Source organism: Lactuca virosa, chromosome 4, assembly GCF_052849685.1.
Source record: "Lactuca virosa cultivar CGN04683 chromosome 4, Lactuca_virosa_CGN04683_v6, whole genome shotgun sequence".
NCBI lineage: Eukaryota > Viridiplantae > Streptophyta > Magnoliopsida > Asterales > Asteraceae > Lactuca > Lactuca virosa.
The window spans coordinates 418,302,767-418,311,972 of NC_136429.1; positions in this window are offsets into that span (position 1 = coordinate 418,302,767).

Below are 9,206 nucleotides of genomic sequence, written 5' to 3' on the forward strand. Positions count from 1 at the left end.
GTTTGTTTTGATTTTTGAATTTGGTGTGTTTATTTTCAGTATGTTTGGTGTGAATTTTCTTTTTAGTTTGTGTTTTTGTTTTCAATAAAAGTGCTTTTTAATGGTTTTATTTTTCTGTGAAAGTTACTCTTCAGTTTAGAAACACGTGATGGTCAGAATGGTGTAAAGTAAATTTCTGAAGTGCAAATTACAATTGGAGCAATGGCATCACATAAGTGTGGGGTGATTCCCCACAAAGAGCAGGATGGAGAACTGAAGCTAACACTGACCAACGGGAGAGCATTATTCGAAGGATGAAGCAAGTGTTCGGCCGACACAAGTCAAATCCAATTCACTCAGCGAAAAGGAGTAATTGATCTAATAACGCAATGTGTACTTGGCCAGTATACAAAGCGTTAAATTCAAGAATTGCGAAGAGAATCCCAACAATTGCATTACGCGACGCGTCCAAATCTTATACGCGACACGTAAATGCACCTGTTCAGAGAAATTATGCGGAAAAAGATTTAGATGCCACACTTGCCTAAATCTCCAGCTGGTTCAAAAAGAAAAGATTTACATGCACTTCAACATTACAAACAGAAAAGTGCACTCAACACTTGTCCTACGCAAATCAGGATTTCGACCTCGCCACTGCAATACCCCAGGGGAGTCTGTTCCTTTTTCTCCCTTTTTACTTTTATGTGCTTTAATTTTACATACAATGGGGACATTGTATGATTTAAGTGTGGGGTAGGGGGTCGAATAAGGAAACCAAGCATTTTTTATAAAAATTGAAAATTTTTGCTAGATTCACATTTATTGAATAATGGTTTAATTCAGAAATCTAGTAACAATTAAAAAGTTTTATTGTGTTGAAACTTAAGTTGTTAACGTTGTGTGGGATGATCCAATGCGAACTCAAATGTTTAATTGAACCAATAGTATGTTATAGTACATTTGTGGCTTCCCTATCCTAGTGAAATAATGGAACAAAAACACAACCTTGCTTAGTTTGAGGGCCATAATATGTTTAGCATCGTGTACCAGAAATATATCCAGGAGAGCTTATGTAGTCATTGCACTCTAGACTAATATCTCTAACCAATAAGAGTTGAAGTTAAGTTCCCTTGCTTAAGCATATGTTTTTATTTTTAGGATTTTTCGTTTGAAAAAAAAAAAAGTTACAAAGTTTGAGAATAAGAGTCTACAAAGCTATGAAGATCAAGAAATATCATGAAGAAAAATTCCAAAAATCAATGAAGACTCTAGAATAAAGGCAATTTGCCAAGTTATTAGTTATTGTAATTTTTATTTATAGGTTATTTTTCCATATGTATGCTTGGGGACTTAGTAAAAATACTTTGAGGTTAAGAAAGATTTCTGAGGATATATTCGGAGGGATGCAATAAAATGAATGTTGTTCAAAAGAAGTGGGCAAGTGTTTATGAAGATTGTGAGTATTTAGGATTGGGGAAGTTTTAAGAATCATTAGACACAAATGTATGCATTGAGGTTTCGATGTAATGGCTGGGTTCAAGTTGGATTGTCTTAAACAATGTTGGTGATGAAGGTTTTGATATGATGACATGCTAAAGTTAGTTTTGCTTGAGGACAAGCAAAGTTCAAGTGTGGGGTATTTTGATATCGCAATAATTATACATATATTTCGAGCGATATTTATGTATTTTTAGCTATATTTTGGTATGATTTAAGATAAAAGGTACTTATAAAGTTTGAAATTCCATTTTACAGCTAAAAAGCATTTCTGAAGAAAAAGGAGAAGAAAATGTGCAAAAATCCGCAAAAAGAAGTGAAAGAAAGTACACGAAGAAAAACGAGATCAAAAAGTCAAAGAATTCAAAGATAGCCACGTTGGAAAGACGAGAAAACAAAATAAAAATATAAAAAGAATTTAAATTAATTAATGAGGTTTAATTAAAATAAATTATTGGGAATTAATTATTTAATTTCTAAATAATTTATATTAATTAAATTAATTTAATTAAATTTAAATTGCAAAAGAAAAAAAAAAATAGAAAAGAAACAAAAATTGAGCCCAAACTCGGAACTAGCCCAAAACCCGGAGCCCAAACCCGAAGCCCTGATCCATTTTCGCGACCCTGGCCCAGATCCGGAAAAGGCGAGAACCCGAGTCGAGATCCGATGTCCGCCCCGCGATCCACTTCCCCTCACAGACTAACCCGATATCTCCGATCCATACCCGGCTCCGACCCGGGTTGGATCCGCGCTTTTTTTCCACTGGTGACGTCATCAATGACGTCATCGATCCGATCCATGAACAGACTTCGATCCAGGTTCCGACCCGACTCCGATTCGTTTCCTCTCACATAAAGTCCGCGCCTTGACCCGGTTTCGACCCAAAATCCGATCGGTACTATTCATGCCTAAACGACGTCGTTTTGAGTACCAGATTTGCCAATTCCGATTCCATTCCATTTTTAACCATTTTTTCTCCACTTTTTCCTATTCTAAACCCATTCCTTTCCAACCAATACTCAATAATTCACCACCTTTAAACTTTCCAACCTTTTATTCCCATCTTTTTATTTCTTTTGAATTCTTTTTCATAAGATTTAGATTGGATCTTAGATCCAATCTCAATTTATTTCTTTTTGGTATTTAATTCTCCCAATTTTTACTATAAATATCACCATTTTTCACCACAAAAGAAAAAGAAAAAAAAGAAAAGAGAAGACATTGCAATTATGCATTTTGATACACAAATTTCTTCCAACCTTTGAACCAATTTTCTACAATTGGGGATTCAAGAGTCAAAGAGCTAAGGAATTGAAGATTGCAGTGGCATTAGGGACTACATCGGGTTTGTTTTATCGAAATGTTTAACATTCTCAATATGTTTTCTATGTATGTTGTAACTTTAATTATGGGCTAAAATTCCCTTTGCTTTCACTTGGATAATGAAACCTTGAAAATATGATTTGATTTATATTATTCGGATATTAATTGTTATTTATTTTATCATGCATATTTGATCATTTATTTTTATACGTTGAATTTTTGTAATTAATTTTCCTATAACTAAGTTAATATTTTTAAAGGATCAATTTAAATATATTATCTTGAATCATAAATTTTTCATGACCATTGATATTTATGACTAGTGATGGACAAAATCCTAGGATTAGGTAAAATAAAATACTAAAAATTTAACATGTATATTTTGTATCGTATGACCAACTTACGATTCTTATTAGTTTTACGACCACTAAAATTAATAGTTTGATCAAATGTTTGCATGATACGAATTAATTATTGTTAATAAAATTGTTAATTGCATGACCATTGTTTTTAATTATTTTTATTATCAAAACGGTAAAAAAATTAGATCATGATTTTTAACCAATTTTAGAAATCGGTAAATAACTAATAATATCCATTGCACTTAATATAAATCATTTATTACTAAAAGGTGAAATTAAATCTAAGTGAAAGCATCCTTATCATTCTTGATTCTTAAAAACCAATTCTTGTTCTATATTTATTTTTACACTTTAATCGTTAAAATTCTCATTATTTGTCTTGTTACTAAAAATTCCCCAAGTTACTTATCTTTTAAGTTAATTAGCGACAAATAGTCTAAACGTAAATCATACTCGTTTCCCCAAGTGTTCGACATCCGTTCTTACCATTGCTATATTACAACTCAATTAGGTACACTTGCCTAAGTCGTGTAGTAAATTCTAGCATCGGTAATTTCAACCCTATAAATTTAAGACTAGAGTGAATTTTACACATCAACTGTACACATCCATGGTTTTACAAAGGATTGGATCTTGGGAGACTCTGATTTTAAATCATGTTTTGGAGACAATGTTTTTGTACACACTTTTATCAGTAAATGTGTTGTTTTGAAAAGTTTAAATTTATTGAAAATTTTGAAATGTTACAAGTTTTATACAAAAGAACTAGCATTCTATATCAAGTTGGTTCATTGTTGGTGTCTCTAAAGTTCATCATTCTCCATCAACTTCCAAGCCTCCCAAGAGGATCCAAAGAACTACAAAGGTTGTAATTTTCTCCATCTTCTTCTTTGGTGCTTGTTTTCTTTCCAAACTTTGCAAGAAGATCCTTGGTGGGTTATAAACTTATTTTATGTTATGCAAATTATCAAGCCTCCCGTTGCCTAAATTTTATGTTTTTGAAACTAATTTTTGAATAAAAACCCAACAATTTGTATCAGAGCCACCTTGCAAGTTTGGTTAGATTTTTTGATTTTGGAAATCTTAGTTTTTAGAGAATATGGATAACTTGGTTTTGTATAAAAACAAGTTCATACATATTTTTTATGACAACTTTATAATTGTTATTTTATGTGACAAAAGTTTTCATGCATCTTTTTTCATTTAAAGTTGTTTAGAAATACAAAGGTTATTTTAATGTGTATGTTGATATGTATGATGTGCATAAACTAGCCAAGGACCATTGTGTTTGTTGTGTTGTTATGTTTGTTGTTTTTGTTATAAAAATGGTTGTAATAATTTATTTATTCATATGGTATGTAATAAATTAAATATCTTAGTTTTTTTATTTATTTTTGTAATTAATATATTAGTTGTTAGAAATAATTTATTTATACAAAAATGTAACAAGAAATGAAGTTGGAGCAATTTTTTTGAAGACCAAAGAGCAATTTTCGTGATTAAGAAACATGCTGAAAGTTAGTGATAGTTTCTGAGAAGTATCACTAATGCTGTTTCTTAAGGGTTGTTGGACTTTTAGTGTCAGTTGCTGAATTTTAGCTTTCAAGAAGCTCTTCAAATTTTTTGCAAGCAAATGGTGTTCACTCAAGTGGGAGCTTCTACAACAATATTACAAGAATTTTTGGTCCCTTAAAATGTCCCTTTAGGAATAGACTTGACATTTTTGTGTTGGCTCATAAAAATGTCATTAGTTGGTTATGTTTATGCACATATAATTTTATGCATGTTTGTGTTGTTTATTTTATGCAATTATTACGTGCGATTGATAAATTAGTTTTTCACATGCTAAACTAATTTTGGAAAAAATAAAGATCATATGGTGTTTGGTTTTCAAAATTTGTAATGTGGACATAAGAAGTAACAATATATTGTTTAAAAATAAAATCTGGTTTTATAAAAACGTTAATAACGTCAATTTTGAATACTCAAATATAAGTTTTAAAATAGTGATTTTTGTAACCTATACAAACTCCAAATAAATAAGTAATAAAATAAAGTTTTATAAAAGATATAAAAGGTTCATATGCACTCATACTTTCACGTCAAATTATATAAAAACTAGCTTTTTATATAGAACCTTTAAAAGAGAATTTCTTTTGAAAATTGGTATCATGGTTTATTATATGCATGTAATAACCATGATATCATATGTTTTCTTTAAACTAGAATTATAAAACATATAAAATACCCTTTTACAAACCTCAAATCGATGCAATCCATTTTGAAGAACACTCGTACATCTCTTGTATGCACTAGTGGGACAAATGATACCTAACCGCTTAGTGTTATCTTTTAATGATACCTAAGTTATAGGCCGATTAAACACGTTTTTCAAATTTGATGATTTGATCGAAAATCTTTTGTGATAAATGATACCTAAGCAAGAGAGTTCTGAGGCATAGATGGGATCAAACATGTCTAATTAAATATGTTATTAGCGAACCCATAAATCTATGAATTATATAGTAAGATATAATTGATAATCGATATCTACCGGGTTGAATTCAAGTGGGTGTAATAAAGGATACCTAACCATTTATTTGTTTTGCAATTTGGATCCTAGACTTTGATAATTAATGTTTTTGGAAACTAAAAGGGTATTAATTATTTAAGAGTTTAAATATTGAAAATACTGAATTTTGTTAAAATTTTTTAGTTAAATAATCCATTCTCATTACCATGAATTGTCATTTTTTTCCTTTAATGACTTAATGAAACAATAACATTCACTAGATACAACTACAGTGATTGGGTTCATGTCTTAAGAGACAATCTCGCAAGAGATATGAAATTCTATACACTTAAAGGTCCTAGTCCTAAACTATTTGCTTTGAGTAATAAACCTGAACATGATACCTAGTAAAGGCATCATTGTGATGCTAACGATGTTTCTAACATCAAACTAGGAATAGTTCAAGCTCCAAAAGAGTCACCTTGTGTGATCTAGGAGGCCCGTGTTTATGAACTGAACACCTTTAAGTCCAATAAATCCAATAAGGCCCACATAGATGGATCTTGTTTCTTTCGTGGAGAAACTGGACACTAAAAGAGGATATGCTCCTCTTATCTAGAAAGAAAGTCTGGAAGAGACTAGTATTTCAAGTATCTACTAGATAGAACTCAAACTTTTCATATAACACTAAAGTACCTGGTACTTAAATGTTAATCTAATATTTATAAATGGTTTGCAGATATTTACAAAAGAGTAACCAACTGAGCACAATCAAGTTGGAACTACACTCTCGGAGTCTAGTTTATTATGCTTGGAACGTAATGCACTTGTAATATAAAAAAATGTTTGTTTTAGAACAATGTATATTTTAATTTAGCTTGCCTAAATATGTCTCAGTTTAATTTAAGAATGATTGACTATTTACTTACATCGTTTTTTCATAATGATCTCCATCATATTCGGAAATGATTAAAATTCTTTTATGAGACTAGATCTCTTCATAAAAATTATAAAGTAAATATCAATGATTTATAAATAACAAGTTCTATATGCAAAATACTTTTGACTTAAACTTGTTTTAAGTCAAACCCGTCTTTGAAATTGTTATCTTTATTATATAAATGACGTTCACATATTCCAACTTCAAGAAAAGTATCCTTGAAGGCAAATAATGTTGTTTATTTGACATATGTAAATCTTATTTATATATAAAAGATTACTAATGATATTTCCACTAAGTAGTAGAGAAAATAATTATTAAGGAACTATACACTATGGTGTATGACTTCCTTTCTAATAAATGTCTAAGATTTATTATAAGATACCAAATCAACTTTATTAACAACCATATTAGATATAAATTATATTTTACATGGTAAATGTAACATTCCGTTTAAAATCAATTAATTAAATAATAAACTCTAAAGCCCAGAGATGTAATTTTTATTATTATTTTGTGGCCAAATGATATGTTTTGTAAATTATTGGGGGTTAAATGTAATTAAGGAGTGATTATGTAACATCGTAAATTTTCAAACAAAATTTTCATTTTTAAATCACATAAAACTCAATATCACATTTTCTCAAAACCACAATGTATCATTTGTCAAAATCACAAATCAACAAAACAACTAATAGTATCCTAGAATCCTCAAACATAATCTCGAACAAGTGTGTACAATATAAACTGACACCTTCCCGCGATCCTGAGAAGTACCTGAAACACATATAACACAACACGGTAAGCACGAAGCTTAGTAAGTTCCCCAAAATACCACATACACAAATAATAAGCCTCTCATGGCAGCTCGGCATGGACCCTCTTGTCATGCATCTCGGTGAGGACCCTCCGGTCTTACAGCTCAGTGTGGACCCTACGGTCATGTGTCTCAGTGAAGACCCTCCAGTCTTCACTGCTCGAGTCAGACCCTCCAGTCATGTATCTCAGTGAGGACCCTCCGGTCTCACAACTCGGGTTAGACCCGCTGGTCCTACTCAGTAAGGCACAGAATAGTATAGCATATATCACGAAGACAAGATGCATAATATCACATAACTCAATATAAGCACATAGGACCCTCCGGTCGATAACTCAAATAAGACCCTCCGGTCACACAGTATTACCACTCAGGTAAGTATAGTGAGAAGACTCACCTCGAAAGTAAACAAGTAGATCTAGAACCCCACGAACAGACTTGACTCCGCCTACATAATATAATTATCTCTAATGAACAATTTGTAATAACCACCAAGCTAACCCTTCTACTAGGTCTCAAAAGGGTGAAAAGACCATTTTACCCCTCCATGGTCTCCAAAGTCCACGATTGACCAAACCCTAAAAGTCATTGGAAGTCAACACTTGATTCAACAGTCCCTATTGACCCAACTCGGCGAGTACACCTATGTGACTCGTCGAGATGCTCCTGTCCTCAGAAGAATCGGGAAAACTCCAACTAAAGTCGTCGAGTTGTCTCATCAACTCGCCGAGTTGTAGCGCATTCAGACTATCGGGGAAACCCTTGCTGACTCGTCGAGTTGGCTCATGCACTCGCCGAGTCCCTCTTGACCAATTCTCATTCAGTCGATTCTAAGTAGAAATAATGTCCCAAACTCTAGATCTAACCTCCCAAGGCTGAAATACCACGTAAAGCTGCAAGCTTTACGTCTATACATGGCATCTAGGTCTCGAAATGCCAAAACAAGCTCTATGTGGGGTTTAATGCATAAAGGCTTGCCACTAGCTTGATAAAGCTTGGACCTTTTGGCTCAAGGGACCTCCTATTGGCCAGATCTGAGGTCTCAACTCCATGGCAAGCTCAAATAACTCTAGAACTCAAAGAAGCATGGAAAAAGGTCCTAAACTCCCTAGAAAATGGATCTAACCAAACAATGAGCAAGGTAGTGACTTTTTACCTTCAAACAGCAACTAGGGATGAATGAACACTGGATCCAAAATCTCCCTCTAGTCGCAAGCCTTTTGCTCCTCAACCTTCCTCAAAAAATGCACTAAAATCCACAATATTAGCCTGTCTTTCTTTCACACAAGGTTATGGATCGATTAGGGTTTCTCTCAGAGTGTTAGGATGATAAAGGAGGCGGGAATGAAGGCTTAAGGTCCTTTAAATAGGACACAAACCCTGGAAATTAGGATTTTCACACTCAACACCTACTCGTCGAGTTGGGGTCCTCCAACTCGAAGAGTAGACTCTAAAAATCACGCTGCCATTAACTCCTCTACTCGACGAGTTGGGGCATCCAACTCGTCGAGTTGCTCTGACATCATGAATGCACATTAATAAAATATTATAACGGGGAGTCGGGATGTTACAATTCTCCCCCACTAGAATCAGTGTAACATTCCGTTTAAATTAATTAAAATAAATAATAAACCCGAAGCCCCATGATGTAAATTTATAATTTATATTATTTTATAATGGCCCTAAAACGAATAATATTTAGCGGAGAGTGGTTTCAGGGAGCCAAATGATATATTTTAGACTTTCGGTGGTCAAAGTGTAATTTCAGGATGT